Raw genomic sequence first — 19,472 nt, 5'->3', positions numbered from 1 at the left:
CAACACCGGAGGACACTCCCAACGGCCACCTGGGGCAGGTGAGCAGTCCGTACACCAACCCCGACCACACGGAAGACACTCCCGGCTGTGTTCCTAAAGAGACACACGACACAAACCCAGAGGCACACACAAGACACAAAGCAAAAGGGTGACCACATCACTCACCAATGGTTCCTAGCAGCCTGCCCCTGTCTCTGGAGATCGCCACGCTTAACTCCAGTGATGGACTAACGTCCTTCCTGGGCAAACGTCTCCCAGCTCTGATGCGCGGAGCCCCAAGGAAGCCCACGCCAGCCCGCCAGCGACCCTGAGCACACGGCCCAGCAGCAGCAGCCTCCCACTTGGGTGAGCTAATGCATAAATGAGGCTCAGAAGCATCTCCTCCTTCGCGAAGGGCCGGAGGACACAGCAGAGAAGTGTGGCCTTTCCCTCCTGCAGCGGGGTTCCAGACCCCTGCTCCCCGGCTGCTCTGTGGGGCGTGGTGCTCAGGCAGCAAGACTCGACTCCGCTGCGCACCTGGAACAGTCTCTTATCAGCGTTCCACAAGTCAGTGTTATGGACACCTCGTCTTTGCTTTTCATTTACAAACCCTCCTTAAAAGCACGGTCCTTACCCCAGCTTCCGTGCACAGGCAGAAAACAAGCAGAAACTGAAGACCCTGAAATCAAGATTGGCTCAGCTTCTGGGCTGCTGTGGACTTGACCTCGGGGCTGCTGTTCTACCTAAGGGTGTCCTGCAGGGAACTGCGCCTGGCTCACAGGACGGGAATCAGGATACAGGGCCTGGACACAACTCCCCAGAGCGCACTCTGTGCCCTGCGGGCGCCTAGAGACCCACGGCCCAAGTTCAAGGGCAGGCCACACCCTGCCCACACCTGCCTCTGCTAGCAAGCATCCCACAGGCCGCCTGGGTGGCCAGCACTGCCTTCTTACTGCTTCACCTGCACGTCCACCACCCAGGGGCCCAGACGGCCCGTCACTTCTTCTCCTGAAGGTGAATGCAAGCCCACCCCAGGCCCGTCCACCGGACCCCTCACTGCACATCCCTCAGCCGCTGCCGCCTTCCCAAGCCATCCTCTCGCGTGCCCACTAGGGATGCAAGACTGAAGACTTCCTGGAGGCCACGATTTTTGCATCGCCCACCTGTAGCAGGGCTCAAATACTATCGGCCAACTGCCCGAATCACCCATGAAAAAACTGGAGGCCCAAGCTCTTTCTTCTAGTAAGCCCGGAGGAGCCGTGACACAGGCCCGAGACCGCTAGCTAGTAAACTGGGGACTGGGGACAGCATTTCCTTTGTTTCCGGCCCTTTCTGATGACACAGGAGGAGCACTGCCGGGGCGCCCCAGCTGAAAAGGGCTCCACAAAAAGAATATCAGGATGAATTCAGCCCAGGGACTCTTGGAAGATCTCTAGTGCCGATGAAAACGCCTTAGAATGAGGTTTACAGAACGCTACAGGAAGCCTTAGGATCCGAAGGGTGAGGGTTTCAGAGAGGCTGAAATGACGCTCTGAAACCTCACACACAGACGACCCACTGGAGGGAGGTAAATATTCCTGATGATGAAGCCATCGTGTCAATAAGACAGAAGAACGGGGTGAAGAAACACAAACATTCCAGTGCATAAATCACATCTGTGCCCAACACACGCCTCAACAACAGAACGTGCGTCTGTGGAGCCTGGTGCCCTCGGAGAAAGGGCCTCGCCACGAGCACAGAGGTGCTGGCTCCTCTCCTCCAGCCGCCCCCCCCTGCAGTTCCAACAGTGGCCTGAGCTGGCCGGGTGTCAGGAGCGGTGGCGCTGGGCTTGCTGTTTATGTCGGATCCAGACAACGCAGGGTTTATGACGATTTACTGACGCAAGAGCTCCCCGACGCTGCGTGCCAGAAATTAATCAGGGGAGGAGGAATTCTTTTTAAGAAACCACTTGGCAGCCACTGCCCTGCCTGATGGGCTGAGACTGTAAGCTGAGCTCTTCTTCCAGGCCCCGGGCCGCCAGGGAGCAGCAGCCCACCCAGCACCCACAGGCCACAGGGTCAAGCTTGGGTGGAGATCACGGGCAGGGAAACCAACGGCCCCGGCACCGGGTGGGGAGTCCTGCCGCATGGCTGGCCCTGCCCACCACTAGCCACTTCTCCCCAGACAGAAGCCAGGGCTGTGCACCGGCCCTCTCTGGGCCCAGGCCACTCCAGAAGGCCGCATCCTGACATCCAAGTAGACTGCTGTTGGCTGAGCAGAGCCTGTGGCAGGTTCTCCCATTCAGAGCTTGTCATGTTGGCAAAATGCCTTTCTCAAGAGGTGGGTTTTACACTTTACAGTCCCTATCGCCAAAGAGAAAAACGTGCAGATACACACGTTTGGCCCTGGTCCCTGGTCTCAGTGCAGCAGGCCTTCCTGTGGACCTGAGCGTTGTGCGCCCAGGCAGGCAGTGGGGAGCAAGGCCACACCAGCCCCCGTCCCGTGGACCTCTCTGGGTCCCTCCTCTCGCTGGGCTCCCCGGCAGCTCACAGCCCCTCTCTGTGCCGCCCGTCCCCCAGGACGGTTTGGTCCAGGCGGGCAGCTGGCTCTAGCTGGGGGACGGGAGGCCGCTGGCCTGACATGCAAACACCCTCGCTGGAATCTGCTTTGAGAAATGATGTCAGCTATTCTGAAGTCTCAAACATTAAAAGACACAGGGTATTTATGTTTATCAAAAAGGGCCTGAGTCTGACAAGGGTGACTAAAGTGAAACTTGCCAGATGCTCCGGGCTGGGCGCTGGGCCCCCGAGGGCTCTGGGTGCCCTGATGAGGACGACCGCTCCCATCCCGGGCACACCGGACCCCGGGCTGCATGACCTGCCTCTGTTAATCCTCCCCCACCCCACCCCCGGGGCCAAAGCTGCTTCTCCGCAGGTCCTCAACCCTCAGAGAGAAGCAAGCGCAGAGGGAGGGGCGCCAGCCACCCAGGGAGGGCCAGGGTCTGCGTCCCGCAGCCCACTGCCGGAGGCCACGCACAGAGCAGAGCGGAGCTGGCAGAAGGATGCTGTGAGGCCCTGAGTGCGGCGTACCGGGCCCCGACTCGGGCCCCACTGTCACCCAAGTGCTGCCATCCTTCCGGCTGTGGTGGGGACAGTGAGAGGGACAAGGGCAGCCAGGCCACTGCCGTGCTGCCACCGGAAGGCACCACCGCCCCTTCACGAACAAACGACCTACCAACTGCCAACCTCTCCAGCGAAGCCCCCCCGTGTCACGATGGCGTGTCACCCGCCACCATGGGCGCTGGCTTCGGCACCTCCCAGACCACACGTGGAGGCTTGTTTGTGGGGACTCCGGGGACCTGGACGAGGTACTCCAGGAGGCCACGGCAAGGGAGGAGCTCCCGTGCGAGAGCAGGAGCCACCTTGGCCAGCGGAAGTGGCACATCCCGCCTGGTTCCCAAGGCCTGAACGAGGACCACAGGGGGCCCTCACCAGCAGCCCGGATACGGGCCTCAGCGCCCGTGCTGGGCATCCAGGGCTGCAGGAGGCCACCAGGAGGAGTGTAGCCACGCAGGTCTGCCTGGGCTCTGGCCCTCTGTGACCACCACACTCAGTCACCCTTCCAGGTGTCTGTTCTCCACCACAAAGTAGACACGGACTGCCATTAACCCCGAGGAGGGGCAAGGGTTCCCACGTCCGCTAATCCACACTTGCTATCTCTAGGGAGGACTCGCATTCCAGAAAGGCAAAATAACTGCTTGACTGCATCGCTGCTTGAGATGGTCATAGAGCCTCACCTCCTGCGGGGAGGAAAACGCTGGCTTCCTTAAAACTAGCACTCTGTAATTCAATTATTTGCAGGTAAAATCATATTTATTTTTAAGTGATTTAAATTAGCAACTATAGGAATAAAATGTGCTTCTTTGTTATAAACCAAATGTTATAAACCAAACATGGCATTTATAACCTGACTATATTATATGAAAAGCACGGGTTACAAAACAGAAAAGGTAAATTTTAATGTGGAAAAGCAGATTCCACCCACAGCCTCCCCCGACCCCAAAAAGCCATTAAAGAAGAGAAGCTGTCTTACACCCCTGCCCCTACATATAAAAATTCCCAGGCAGTTATTTGCTGACCTGTGGCTTACTTCCAACCTTTCCAGCCTTGGCTGCCACGTGAATGTGAGAATCATGGAATCTCAGAGGCAGAAGGAACTAAAATATCATTTAATACCGCCCGCCGCCGCCCCCCCCCCATTGACACATGATGAAAAGGAGGCCAAGAGAGACCTGGTGCTGCATCTCAGCTCTGCTCTGCCGAGCGGGGAAACCACTGCTGGTATAGTCATAACATTAATGGCATGAAAAGCAATGTCCTACAAAATATTTCTCAAGCTAAATCTAGAATGAATTTTTCATTCACACTGGAGGGAAAACAACTTGGTGAAAACCAAGGGGAGGAGGAGGAGAAGGCAGACTGGCAGGAAGGCGCTCACCGAGTGCGCTGCATTCAGATAGGGGCACTTGACATTTGTAAGGTGCGACATCCATCACCTCATAAAATATCCGAGGAGAAGTGCTACAAGAGCAGCTAGAGGCTGCAGGTATGTTTCAGTCCACTTTAAAATACGCCCAGCAGTTATTTCACTGAAATGTAAAGGTCAGCACAAACCCGGACAGTCACCTGGGAAACCTTACACACATTACGTGGCACCGATAAGTAAACCTCATCTTCCACTTTGGCTACAGCAAACTAGCTCATGTCGGGCCAACGCTGCCGCAGACTGGTTAACGTGAAAAACATATGTAGGTACTATGAAGGCTTTGGAGTCAGAGAGCTACCAAGGCAGCCAGGACTTGACGGGCCAAAACAAGAGAGAGAAGGAAAGAGAGAGGAGGGCATATTTTGAGTCCATTTTCCCCCGAGAGACATTTGCTGACATATAAGCTTCCACCAGGAGGGTGAGAAGCCAACCCTGGGAAGTGAAATGGGTTCAGAGCCTGCCAAGGGGGATGGTTCACGTAAACACCCGGGGCTCCCAGCTGAGATCCTTACATACTAGGAGTAAGTACAAGGAGAAGACCGGCCCTCAGGGAAACTGAAATCAGACACTTCATAATAAAATGGTGGTTATTCCAACAAGAAAGTATAAAGTTCTAAATTTGCATGGGCTTAAAATAGCTTCAAAATACACAAAAGCAAAAACTGACAACTAAAATGAGAAATAATACCGATCCACAATTACAAAAAGGGATTTTAAAATATTCTCAGTAACTGAGAGAAAAAGCAGACAATAAAATCAGTAAAGTAACAGAAGATCTGAGCATCATGATTAATAAATTTGACTTGACATATACAGAACGGACAATCTCAATTGACATATCCTCTTCAAATATATAAAATATTTATAAAATTGACCATACAATGCTAAAGCAAAACTCAAAGAATTTTCAAAAATTGAAATTATATACAGTAAATTCTGTGACCACAGTGAAATTAAAGTAGAAGTCAATAACAAAAGCAAAATACTAAGAAATTCACAAAAGTCTTAAATAAAGAAATAAAATAACCCATGGGTCAAAGAAGAAATCAGATGTTATTCTAAACCGAATTATAATGAAAAATGACATTTAAATACCTGTGCAACCCAGCAAAGTCACGCATAGGTGAAAATCATAATCTTAAGTGCATGTATTACAAAAGAAGAAAATCTGAAAAAAAAATTCAATAACCTAAATATTTACCTCAATTAGCTAAAAGTAAAAGCAAAGTAAGCCCAGAGAATAAAAGGAAATAACAGCAATAAGATCAGAAATTGAGTTTTTAAAAATCCAGTAGAATCAAGAAAAATCAAATATGGTTGTTTAAAAATATGAATACAACTATCCTAGCAAGTCCAGCGGGGAAAAAGAGAAAAAAAACAAATAAACAACATGAATGAAAAAGATGTCAGTACAAATCCTACAAACAGTAAAAGATAACAAGAGAGTATTTTAAAAACTGTATCGATACATTTGAAATTTTAGATAGAATGAAAAAAATTCTGAGAATGACTAAACACATCAAAACTGACACGAGAAAAAATAGAAAATTTGAATAGTCCTACGTCAGTTGGCGGTGTAATTTACAAATCTTCCTACAAAGAAAATGCCAATGTAGGTTTGCCAGTGAGTTCTTCCAAATATTTAAAAAAAGAAATTAACAACATCAACCTTATATAACTCTTCAAGAGAATCCAACAGGGGTCAGCAAACAATGGCCCAAATCAATCTGTGGCCTCATTTTGTACAATTTGCTAATTTAGACTGGTTTTTACATTTTTAAATGATTGTTTAAAAAAAAAAAGAAGAAGAAAAATAGGCAACAGAGACCATATGTGTTCCACAAAACCTAAAATATTTACCATCTGACTCTTTAAAGAAAAACTCTGCCAACTCTAGGAATAAAAAAGAGGATAATCTCATTCCATTTTAAGAGGCCAGTATAACCTTCATATTAAAACCTAACAAAGACATTTCAAGAAAAGAAAACCACAGGCCAATCTCACTCATGAATTTAGATGAAAAAAATTAAGCCAAATATAAGCAAGACGAATGCAGTAGTATAAAAGAAGAATAATATATTAGAACCAAGTTGGGTTTACTAAGAAATGTACGGCTGGTTGACATTCAAAAAGCATTCAAGAAAATTCATCACGTCAATCAAACACAGGGGAAAAATCATTTGATTAACAGATGCAGAACAAAGTATATTAAGTTGAACCAAATGAAAGTGCCATTTTTGTAGACTGAAAAAGATCAAACATCTGCACACCATATGGTGCAGCCTAATATTTTAACACCTACTCGTGCGAGAATGCAGCCAACTAGGAACAGAAGAGAACTGCGTTAGTCTGATAAAGACTATTATAGGAAACCTGTAGCAAATTTCATACATAACGATGAAATGTTGCCAAATTTTCCCTTGATATTCTAATAAGACATAGATGTTCACAATCACCAATTCTGTTTAACATTTGACTGAAGGTCCTAGACAATGCAATAAAGCAAGAAAAACACATAAAAATTTTAAAAATTAGCAACAAAAATAAAATGTCTACTATCCACAGACAGTATACATAAAAATCCCAAAGAATCTACAAACTAGTATAGTAATAAGCCAAGTCTAAAAGCTGTTTACAAAGTGGCTACACAAAAATTAATTGTATTTCTAAATACAAACAAACAAAAATAAATAAAAAATTTTAAAACGCATCCCCAAAAAATGCCTAGAAGTAAATCTAACAAAAGAAATGAAAGAATTCTACACTGAAAACTACAAAAAAATGTTACAGAAGAAATTAAAGAAGACCCAAACAAATAGAAAGCAATATCATATTCATGGATTGGAAGATTCAAATAAACTGATTTTATATGCAAATCAATGCAGTCCCAATCGAGATCCCAGTAGTTATTCTGTTGAAATTGAAAAGCTGATTTTAAAATTCATATGGAAATGCAGTGGGCCAAGAAAAACCAAGACAGTCTTTAAAATGATCAAAAAAAAAGCTGGAGGACGCACATTACCAGCTGTTATAACTAATTATAAAGCTCCGTTAGTTATGACCATGTTCACTGGCACACAGATTAAGGCCAGGAACAGACCCAGGTGTATGTTCATGACTGAGGACAAGGTGGCATCACAGAGCAGTGGAGAAAGGATAGAGCTGTTTAACGAATTGTTGAGCCAACTGAATATCCAAATGGGAAAATTAACCCTCAGTTATTACCACACATCGTATTTTTTTAAAGCATCAATTCCAGGTAGACCATAGATCCACCTGGTAAAACAATGAAGCTTCTAGAAGATAACAGGCTATCTGCATGGCATTCAAGCAGGCATAAATAAAATGACCAGTAGTTGGACTGTGTTAAAATTAAGAACATCTGTTCATCAAAGAGCATCATTAAGAAAGTGAAGAGGCAACCCACAGACTTAGAGAAAACATCCAAGGAAATAACCAACAAAGGACTCATCTCTCTCCTATAAAAATAACTCCTACCAATCAGGAGAAAAAATAAAGACAATCCAGTTTTTTAAATGAGCAAAAAACTTAAACAGGCACTTCACCAGAAAGGATATCTAGCTGTTTGATACACATACGACAAGATGCTCAGCAGCTTCGGTAATAGGGGAAATACGAGGTAAGTCACAGTGGCCAGAACAAAAAGTAATGAGCGTCCCAAGCACCAGCAAGGGTGCAGCCAGTGGGTCTCTCAGGGTGTAAACTGGTAGGAGAAATCTGAGAACCTGTTTGGCCCACACATACCTTATCAAAAGAAATGTGGCCCAGCAGACACCCGAGAATGTAACAGTAGCATTATATGTAAAAACCCCAGCCTGAAACCACCCAGGTGTCATCAACAATTGAATAGATCAATTGTGATCTGTTCATACAAGGAAATGTTACACACCCATGTAAATGAACAAACAACCCTGGGTCACGTGACCTCAGTAAATCTCACAAACATATTGTTGAGAGAAAGAAGCCAGACAGAAAGAGTAAATGTTCTGTGGCTGCATTAATATAAAGTTCAAAACCAGGAAAAACTAATCCAAGGTGTCAGAAGCTGGAAAGGAGATTCCCGGGGGCAGGCGAGGGGCCCCGTAAAGGCTGCTGGGCTGGGCTGCCGGGGTCCTCCTCTTCTCGCTCTGTGTAGCAGTCACAGGTGTCTTCCTCTTGTCATAATTCAAGCTAAGCACTGATGGTTTGTGCATCTAGAAAAAGATGCCTATCACACTCCAGTAAAGTCCACTTAGGAATGGGAACCCTCAAGGCAGCACTGTCTGGGGCAGCAACAGTGGGAAGGCTGGAAACAAAACCCAGGTTCCACCAAGAGTGACTTGTTGAATGAATGATATCACATCCACGTACAACCATAAAAGAATAGGAAACTGGTGTGTACTAATTTAGAATAATCCCCCAATGAAAAAAATTTAAAAGCTGGGTGCCTAAGTATCTACAGTATACTATCATTCATAAATAGAGACTGAGCAAGAGAGAATATGTACAGATTTTTTTTTTTTAGCTCAAAGTTTATCAATAGACTTTATTACAAATTGAGTAGACGGTACAGAGTTCCTATGTACTCCACCGATAACCACCACACTCAGCTTCTGCTGTTAGTAACATCTGACACCACGATGGTACATCCTGTACTGATACATACATACATCCTTCACTGAAGTACAGCTGGCTCACAGTGTTTCAGGTGTACAGCAAAGTGACGCAGTTACACATGTATACATATCTATTCTTTTTCAGATTATTTTCCCTTATAGGTTATTACAAGACACTGAATAGAGTTCCCTGTGCTATACAGTAGGTCCTTGTTGCTTATTTTGTCAATAGTGGTGTGCATCTGTTACTCCCAAACTCCTAATTTATCCCTGCCCCCTCCTTCCCCCTCTGGTAACCGTAAGATCGTTGTCTGTGAGTCTGTTTCTGTTTTACAAATAAGTTCGTCCGCACCACTTTTTTAGATTCCACATCTAAGTGATGTCATAGGGTATTTGTCTTTCTCGATCTGACTTACTTCACTTAGGGTGATCGTCTCTAGGTCCATCCCTGTTGCTGCACATGGCATTATTCCATTCTTTATACTGATACAGGGTTATTAACTAAGGTCACCACTTGCTTCAGACACCCCCTGTCTCCCCTGATGTCTTTTCTCCACCGCAGGGTCCCACCCAGGACCCCACGCTGCACTTAGTCCTCAAGTCTCCTCAGGCTCCCCTGGGCGGTGACAGCTTCTCAGACGTCCCTTGTTTTCGATGGCCCTGACAGTCTCGCGGGCCTGGGCAGGTATTATCAGAAGGTACACCTCTGCTGGAAATGGATGTCTTTCTCATGCTGAGACTGGGTTTACAGGGCAGGAAGATCACACGGGTAAAGCGCCATTCTGCATATACACAAATGTATTTGAAATTCACAGCCTAGAATGAACACACCCTCATTCCACTGCACCAGTTGTACTGAACAGCGAGCTGTCACACAAAGAGCCCCGAGGGAGTGGGGCAAACAGCAATTCTCCGAAGACACTGCCATCAGGTGCACTTGGGGCCTCCACTGGCCTCAGCGGCACGATATACACTCCAGGTCTGGGAAGGCTGACAGTGTCCACCGTGCCTGAACCGACGCCAGCACAACTCAGCGTTCCCCACCCCACCCCCCTCCCGCCTCCCCGTGCCGTCTCACCCACAGGAGCCGCATCAGTGGAAAACTCCACTGGAAGCTGGTTACCTGTCTTCTAGAGGGAAGAAATCAGGACTCATCAGAGTAAACAAAGTGAGGCCTAAGTTTGGCAGACAAGGAAAAAGCCAGTGCTTCCATCTTAACTACACATTTGGTGATTAGCAACCGAGTCAGATGGGCTGTGCCGGGTCTGCCGTCTCCTGGCTCGTCCTTTCCTGGGAGTCCCCACCTGCTTCCCAGAACGAGGATGAATGAGCAGCACATCCGCCGGCCGCCCAGAGCCAACTTCTGCTCCCAAACAGATGGCGACAGAGGAGACAGGACGCACCCCACGGCCCCGGCTTTCCAGGAACAGCACGAGCCCGGCAGGACAAGCGCTTCAGCTCAGGGCTGCAGACCCGGCCCCAGAGGAATACAAGAGCAGCTTGGACCCAGCCCAGGCTCGGGATAAGTGACAAATCACAAGAACGAGGAGTGCTGGCTTGTTTTCCTGCACTGCTATCTCTGCAGGGGGAAAGGAAAACGACAAAGGGGAGGGAACCGCTCAGATGTCTCATCCCAGGGGCCAGGCTTGCAGAGGAAGAACCAGAGATGGCTCTGCGTGACTCTGGCCCAGAAGTCCAAGGAGGGCTGCAGAAGGGCACGCCTCCACAGCACCCATGGCCTTGGGGAAGCTGCGTCTCCATCCCACCCACGACCAGGTGCCCAGGCTGCTCACAAAGAACAGCCAGGGGCCGAGGAGGAGCGGGGTGAAGTCTCAGCTCCCCGCGGGGTGGGCCACGCCCCCAGCCACACACGTCTTACCTTGTTCCCCAAGCAAACTGCCCTGTGACCTCCCAGGGCGCCTCCCGTGCAACCCAGAGCCGGTGCGTCCCAGAGACCTGGGGGCTTCCTCTCCCTCACCTCCCTCTGCTTGGCCCATCACCCCTCCTCTCACCCGAGCAGGCCCCAGCTCCCACTGGAATTCCCACCTGGAATTCTGTGATTCTCCAGGCTGACCCTCAGCTGCCCACCCCTGCCACCCCACAGGACTGCAGTAGACATCAAACAGCATGAACTTTCTAACCCATGTGCTGCTAAATAACAAGGTCGCATTTGAAGTTTGAAGTCTGTTTGAATTTTGAATGTTTAGATGCAAAACCAGAAGTGAAATATCACTCTATAAAATATGAGAAAATTACATATTTTTTCGGGCAGTTTCCTAAATCTGTCGCAGCTGTCATGGGGTGTCCCTGGATTTTGATGACTATAGTTTAGAAGTGACAGAGACCACTGCATTCAGTGAGATTCTGAGCCCAGTCCATCCAGAAGATTCCAGAAGCATCCAAAGCAAAAGGGAGACTCACCACGAAGAGCATTCAAAGCCACTGACGGAAGATTCTGGAGCAGGATTCTCAGGTCATGTGGGGCAGGCCTAGCAGCTCTTGCACCCGCCCAGGGTCTACCAGGAGCTGAGTTTCAGCTCCCTAGTGGTAGAGTTTTGTTTCCAGCAAGAACGTACTGTGGACACACAGCTGCCTCTGCCCAGTGGCTAAGCCAGCCTCCCCCTGCCCACCCCCGGTGCAGCCCAACCGTTTCAGAACTGGAAATTGTTGAGAAACGCTAGTATAATGTTCTCTCGGACAACTTAAGCAACTTGAGAAAGACCCAAACTGCTTTTTTTCTCACAGATAATATTGATGTTGGAAACCATATGCCTCAGCCAGAGCAGACTCATCCCATAGGATCACACACACAGCTCAGAGTCCCCCAGAATCTCCTGGGAAAGTCATTAAAAACAGCACCTCCTTTGGAGCTACAATTGTTGATGCCGAATCCACGCCAATCGGTCACCACATCCACCCGTAACAGGAGCCACGTAACGTCAAAAGAAATCAGAGCACCTACAAACATGAAGAAACACCCTGCCCCGTGGTTCTTGGGCACCAAGTCCTCTGGCCCCGCAGGGAGCTCAAAGAAAGCCCAGCTGAGAACCCAACAAGTCAGGTCTCCGTTCAGGCCAGGGCCACCTGGCCACGTGAGCTTCACCCTGGACAGAGGTGCTGGCCAGTCGAGCATGAGGTATTGAGATGGGACAGGAAGGGACTGGAGGCCTGAACACGGAACAGACAAGAGTGGGAACCACGCCCCGGGTCCCCCTCTGCAGCACGTCCAGGGCCTGGGGTTTCCCAGCCCCACACAGCAGCTCGTCACCTGCCAGTCACTGCTGCTCCCCGACCTCCAGGACCCCTCCCGGCCCTCCCGTGAAAGCTGGCTGTGCCCGGTGAGGCCCCGAGAGGCCGACCTATGCCACTCACCTGCTAGCGGGGCCAGCCCTGCCTTTCCACGCCACCAGGAGAAAGAACGTTTTACAACAACGCTACGGATGATGGGGGAATAACAAAAGGGAACCAAATCCCGGAAGAGCAGACAGACAGTTGGACCGTTCTCAGAGGCCCAAGGCCCCCGTGGGGACGGCCGAACGGAACCCCTAGCCGGCCGCTCAGATCCCAGCTGGTGTGTTTCTTAAAGGCTGGGCTCCTTGGGACAGAAAACCCATAGTGGTGTCTCAGCGCTTCCAGGCCAGCTCCCCTGTGCACACAGTTCAGATTTGCCCTGTGTCCCTCCAGCCAGCAATGGCCTCGGCTCCTTACCTTCCCATTGGAGCTGATGAACTGGAGACAAACACCTCCCCCCAAAAAGTCTTCAAGGACACTGACACCCAAACCCGTATTTAGAAAAGAACCACCTTCCTATGTTGAAGCATCACCTGCAAAGATGCAGGGTTCCCCACGACAAGGGCCCCACTGATGAGGGCACCCACGTGCAAATCCACCAGGCTGCAGCCCCTCCGCGCCCACCGCCTCCACTCCAGAGCGTTAGACCCACAGCAAGGAGCCCACCGGAGAGGAAGGCCACTGCTGACCTGGTCCCCTCTTCAGCAGCCACGACTTCGTCCCTGTCACTCGAAAAACGGGGCTCATCGACAGCTGACGGGTGTCCATGGTCACCCGTCATCAATACCTCCGATGCGATGCTGACCTCCCCTTCTCCACCACCTTCCTCACCACCACATCACCATCAGTGACTCGACTGAGACACGTACAGAGGCTCCAGCACCACAGAACAAAGGTCCTCATCTCCGGCTTCTGCTAAAACTTCCCAGTGAAAACCTCCGCTCTCCATGCCTCCACCCTCCATGCCTGCCCAGCACCTTCTCGAAGTTTCTAAAAACCCTTTCTGTGTACCGGCACCAAAGAAAGAGATCAATGACCCCGCCTTCCTCCCGTCCCCTGATCCTTTCAGTGAGACTGAAATAAACAAAGCCGTCAGCTCCCCGGGCCCAGGCGTGACTGGTCTGGATGATGAGCCACGTGGAGACTGCAGGTGTTTGGGCAAAGACTGAGGCACTGGGATGGGTGGCTGTTTGGGCACAAAAGAACAGCAAGCAGGTTTGCATTCTCTGTGTCAGACCCTGGTGGGGGGCGGAGCTGTAAGAAGCAGTCAATCAGACCCTGATTTGGATTAAATCAACATGAACGTGAAAATGAGGAGCACAGGGAATTCTGAATCACACCGTTCAACACGGAGGAACTGCCACTAAGTACACTCAGCGTAACAGACGCGAACGGCTTAGAAAGGGCTCTTCGTACGACGTCTAGAAAACCGGTGTTAGGAACAGATTGCATGGAATTCTCTTAGAACTCCAACAGCATCACACAAATCCTACTGAATCAACAAGTCGATGAGAGACACAGTTGTAACAAAAGTCCAATTTCTACAAAGGACTGCCTAGGAAAATTCATAGACTGCACTTAAAAAGGAATAAACTTGGCTATGAATGCAAACAAGTCAAAATATTGACAGAACCTTTAGCCCTTGAAATGTGAGGCATTCTCTTGGCTTCCGCACCTTGAACAATTACATGGTAAGGAGCAATCTTCTACAAAATGGCCTAAGAGTTTAGAGTTTAAAAAAATAAACTGCATGGGGCTTCCCTGGTGGCACAGTGGTTGAGAATCCGCCTGCCAATGCAGGGGCCACTGGTTCGAGCCTTGGTCCAGGAAGATCCCACGTGCCGTGGAGCAACTAAGCCCGTGTGCCCCAACTACTGAGCCTGCGCTCTAGAGCCCATGCGCCACAACTACCGAGCCCGCGTGCTGCAACTACTGAAGCCCACGCGCCTAGAGCCCATGCTCTGCAACAAGAGAAGCCACCGCAATGAGAAGCCCGCGCACCGCAACGAGAGAAGCCACCGCTCGCCGCACAGCGACGGAGACCCAACCCAGCCATAAATAAATAAATAATAAATTTTAAAATAATAATAAATAAATAAATAATTTGCCATCAGTCACAAAAGCTCCCTCAGTGAAAGGTCTAAAGACAATCTCTTAACAATAACAAATCAAACAAGAATACAGAATCAGAGAGCACGTGTGAGCCCTGGGAGAACACAGTTACGAGCAGACAACAAATCCCCCGGTTAGTGGCCACTCAGTAATTCCCATCAAGATGCTTACATCAATCTCACAGAGCTCTTTACGAGTGCTATGGCAAAAGGAGTAAAAATAAGCGTATGTAAGATATGCACGCATTTTATTTTTTAAAAAATGTCACTTTTAAATAAGCCTCCCCACTACTTTTGAAAAGTATACAGTATTAGTAGAAGTTAGAAAAATGGTTATAACGTCGAACACTGCTGTTTGTCTTAAAATCCCAAAAGCTCTGAAGCTGCGCTGCGGCCTGGATGGTTCCAGTTCTGAGTCAGGATCACTGCATTCAGGTAGCAGCAGCGGGAACCCCGGGCCGAGAAGGAGGAGGAGAAGGGCTGGGGGGACACAGGACCTGAAGTCCAACAGGACGAGGCCACTGTTGGCCATCCCAGTTCATGACCCGAACAGACGGTCAGAAAACCCAGAACCTGATGCAGCCTCTAGGGAGTGGCCACCTCCCTGCCCACCTGGGCCGAGCACGCCCGGAGACCAGGCTCCGGCCGAGTTCATCCCTCCTATTTCCGCTTGTTTTGTGGGAAGCGGGGGGAATCGGGGGGGGCAAACATGAAAATCCCAGAATCAGGTCTCCTTCCGTCATACGCTGCTTAGCACTGCCTCTCACAGGCCAATACCCCAGCACCTTACTAAGTGGGGCAGAGCAAGCCCATGTAAAAACACAAGGCCAGACATGATTCTAAAAAGGTTACAGTCACTTGCCTCATTTGATTTTTTTCTTGATCATTACAATTTTCCCAAAAGTGTCCATTTTTTAACATGGTCTCACGAAATACGCAAATAAAAGGCTCTTAGGTGGAAGTAACATGAGACGTTTCAACCAAAATCTCCCAAATTAACCTGGTCGGCCAGCCCCCCAGTCAGCTCTCAGGACTGGCAAAGAGAAGCTCAAAGAAGTTCAGAAATACACTAGTGACATGCTGTGAGCACTGCAAACGCCAAGAAGTTCAGCCACGGCCAAGCCGTGCACGTTTAAACCACGGGGACACAAAGCACGTGTCCCAGGAGGGCACAGAGCGCGCGCCTGGATGCAAGGCCCATACCCCTTCTCCACGCCAACAGGGTCTCGGAACCAAGAGGGGATGGGCCCCCGTGGACCTGGGTACAGCTGCCCCTCCTGGTCAGGGCCCCGTCCCCGACGCACACCTCTCCACTCCCATCTCCCACCTCTGCCAGCCCAGCTCTTGCCTCCGGGCCCCTCTGGGGCATCTCAGCCTCTGTGCTCCACGGGGCAGGCGAGCTCCTGCCCTGCTCCCCACTCAGCTCATACGTCCCGACCTCACACACCCCTTCTGAGGGACCCCTGCCCCCCGGCCCATCGCCTCTTCACATGAACCACACCGTACCAAGGGGGCCGGCGCCTCCATCTGGCCTGGCCCAGGGACCCCACGCAAGTCAGCAGGATGGATTCCTAACTGGCCCGGCGCGGCCAGCATCTGCCCAGCAGAGGGGCACACATCCCTCAAGGGAAGATGACTGGTTCCAGTTCCAGGATGGCCTCTGAGTAGATACCTGGCCTTAGGCGGGGCACTGGATGGCAGTCAAGACTTGGTTCCTCATGGACAGAACAGGAATAACAGTGTTCTAGCTCACTTCCCAGGGCCGTCACGCAAAATGAATGAAATAACCCGTAAAGCACAATTCAGAACCAAGTCGCTATTCATTCTGGGCCCCTAAAAGCACAGCAGAGTTTGACTTGCAGTTAGAGAGTAACCGGTGTTGATTCGTTACTATTATAAGCTTTAAACATCTACGGTTTTTTAAACAGAGCAGCCCCGGCCCTTCACAGCCCAGCGTCTGGGGGTGGCCGCCCAGCACCCACCTGTCCACCTTCCACCTGTCACCACCGCTGGGCGCCTCAATCACGGCCTTTCTGTTCCGCCGACAAGCTGCGCTCGGTGGTTTCTAATGATCCTGGTACCGGGAGTTCATCCTTAAATTTCAGTGCCGTTAATCATCTAACACTCAGTGTCTCAGAATTCAGGAATCTGCGTTTCTACAATGGCGGCTTTGAAAACGAGGACACAAATGCAAATGTTCCACAACCGTATAAGAATTTTCAGAGAATTGCCAAAACAAACCATCAACGCTCCATCGACAGTGAATTTTCTGAGCTCTTCATAACGACTGAGTATTCGTGATTTTTAAAAGACAAAACACAATTTGAGAATTGTTTTTTAAAAAGGAGGTTGAAAAAGAAGTCGTTATGTCTCCATGATTTCCAGAACAAACCTTGACTGATTAAGACCCAGATAATGATGGCGTGGAGGATCCGGGGCCAAGACAACTCAAGGGCTGCGACCGCAGCGCGGGTGCCCGGAGGAGCCTGGGGGACGCTCGCAGACAGGAAACGCACAGGGTGTTTCTGAACCTGCCCTTGAGAAAGCAGAAGCGGGCGGTACCAGGGGCCCGCGAGTACCTCCCACCCCAAGGTCCATCTGAACAATGAGGCTCCCCGCCGTCCCCCCAAGACACCTGCATTCGGCACAACTTCGGGAACCCGGCTCCTCTCCCTGCTCTCCCCGCGCAGAACCCCGGGCCCGGCAGCCGCTGGGGACTCTCCATGCCTCCCAGAAATGTCATGAACAAGCTCTTCTCCAGCTGCTCCCCGTCTTCCGATGGGCGTGATCACAGCCTCCATCTCCTGGCCTAAGCTCCCAGGACTCTGCCGGCCGCACCTGCTGGCTCCACACCCCGCCTCCCGAAAGCCCAGGCCTGGGCCTCCCCGGGCCTTGTCCAAGGCCACTCCCGGCTCCCCAGCTCTCCTCCTGTGGCCCAGGGCCTCGCACAGGGTCCACGACCCACCCCCAGCAGCTCAGAATCAATGTCTTCTTCGTGTTAATTGCAAGTCCTTAAAATTCACTTCTCCCCTTAAAACTTCGCAGTATTCCTGAAACACTGAATCCTTGCAAAGCACAATTTAAATGATATAAAAATGTGTCTTTCTGAGATCATTTCTATATTAAAATATAACACCCTTGGTGGCCAAACTGGTTGAAATAAACAGGCTCGAGATCCAACAAAGCAATACCAGGGCTCCGGCTCAGACCAGCGGAGGCCAAGAGCCTTCTCCTGGGAGACTTACAGGATTAGAACTTTACGACGGCCTGAAGAAATCAAACTATGTTGAAAGTCATTAATCACCAAGTTATTGTTGACACAGACTTTTTAGCTGCTTTTATGTGGACGGGGCATTTCAGATTGAAGAGGATACTAAGAAATCAGAGTATGGTCCAAATTAAAACACGGATCAGAAATATACAAGTTTCCCTCAAAATAGTTATCCTGTTTTTAACACGATACGTGCCTCTTACCAAGATACAGGGAGGGGTGGGGCACCTGAATGACAGTCAGCCAGCTCTCCGTCGAGGGCGTGGTTTGGATGCCCACAACACAGGTCCAGGAGGCTCCGTACGGGGCTCCCTAAGGCTTACAGTCCCTCCTCCAGACTTGCTCTAGGCAGAAACGTTACTGCAAAGAAGGTGAGTTGCACTGGGTGGGGTGGGAGTGGCAGAAAGGTGGCCGAGCGACAGCGTCTGGTTCTCCTGTAAGCCAGCCGAGGCCCCCATATCCTAGCACAGTCCAACTACAAGGAACTCTACAGTGTTCATCTGAGGAAAACAAAGGAAGAGGGAGCAACAAAGGAGCCCGTGTCTGTCCTGCCAGCGGACCCACGGACTGTCTACAGTCGCTCAGTCCGGCCGGGGACTCGGCTTCGAAGCTGAGGCCCTGCGTCCTAGTAGCCCCCGACCGCTTGGGCACATCTCAGCAAGGGAAAGGCTTGGAGCGCTGGGGTAGACAGGAAGCACAACATCTCAGAGGCTCTTTTCATTCTTCCTGCTCTCAAAGAAGAGTTCTCTTAGACTAAATCAAGCCAGGCCCTTTCCTCAGGCTGCACGCATCATTAGAAATAGTTATCCAGAGCAATAAAACCCAACAGTTAACAGTTTTACGTCAGAGAACCAGGGCCTGGCTCTGGCAAAGTTCAGAAAGAACGGCAATAAAATCATAATGCATACCTCACCCAACACCAGAGGGAGTGTTCAAGGCAAACGGGGGAGAGAAAACTTTACATACAGTATTGATGTATACATAGAGACTTCTTTAGACCAAAAAAAAAAAAAAAAAAAAAAACCAACAACAACAAGAAGAAAGAAAAAAATAAGGGAAAAAAGAGTACTCTTTCTCTTCAAATGCCCGGTGGCATGTACGAGATTTGATTACATCTATGGCAGCTCATGCAAAAACAGTGCACCCCCATGTGTACAGGAATGTAAATTCAAACAATAATTTCTCCCGAGACTGCTGACAAGAATGAAATAGACTGAATTCACCTAGTGCAGGTGCCAATGAAGGAAAGTATCTATGTTCATAAACTACAATTAAGAAAAGCTGAGGCAGAGTTTCTGGAGCAATTTGAGAGTAACCTTAGAAGTTTTACATGCACATGCCCACCAACCCAGCAATTCTACCTCTTGGAATTGATCCAGTGGAGATACTTATAGAAGCGTATGTTCAAAATATATGTATATAATAATCATTTGATGCCGGTTTGGGGCTGTTATAAATACTGCTGCAGCCACATACCACATAAATATCCATCTTCGAGCTATCGAAAGTAAGTCCGTCTGATGCTCAAACTGCACTAAAACGGGAAAAATAAAACAGAGCCCCAGAGACAGAACGCTTACACTCTGTTAAAACTGACACACACACCCTACCTGTTCAGACACAGGAGAAAGGCATGTCCCCAACTCTGAGTGGGAGGGAGAGTCCACGGTCTACCTCACC

The 19,472-nt window shown here is 49.6% G+C and overlaps 1 protein-coding gene across 3 annotated transcripts in view; it reads right to left on the bottom strand.

Annotated features, from left to right (window-relative positions):
* HDAC4 (histone deacetylase 4) overlaps window positions 1-19,472 on the bottom strand; it is a 284,717-nt gene that overhangs the window by 220,602 nt on the left and 44,643 nt on the right. The gene's annotated exons all lie outside the window — the stretch shown is intronic.

Source organism: Delphinapterus leucas, chromosome 8, assembly GCF_059928025.1.
Source record: "Delphinapterus leucas isolate spDelLeu-1000000601 "Yukka" chromosome 8, BTC_Dleu_Yukka2, whole genome shotgun sequence".
NCBI classification, from domain to species: Eukaryota; Metazoa; Chordata; class Mammalia; order Artiodactyla; family Monodontidae; genus Delphinapterus; species Delphinapterus leucas.
This window is presented reverse-complemented; position numbering and strand designations above follow the sequence as displayed.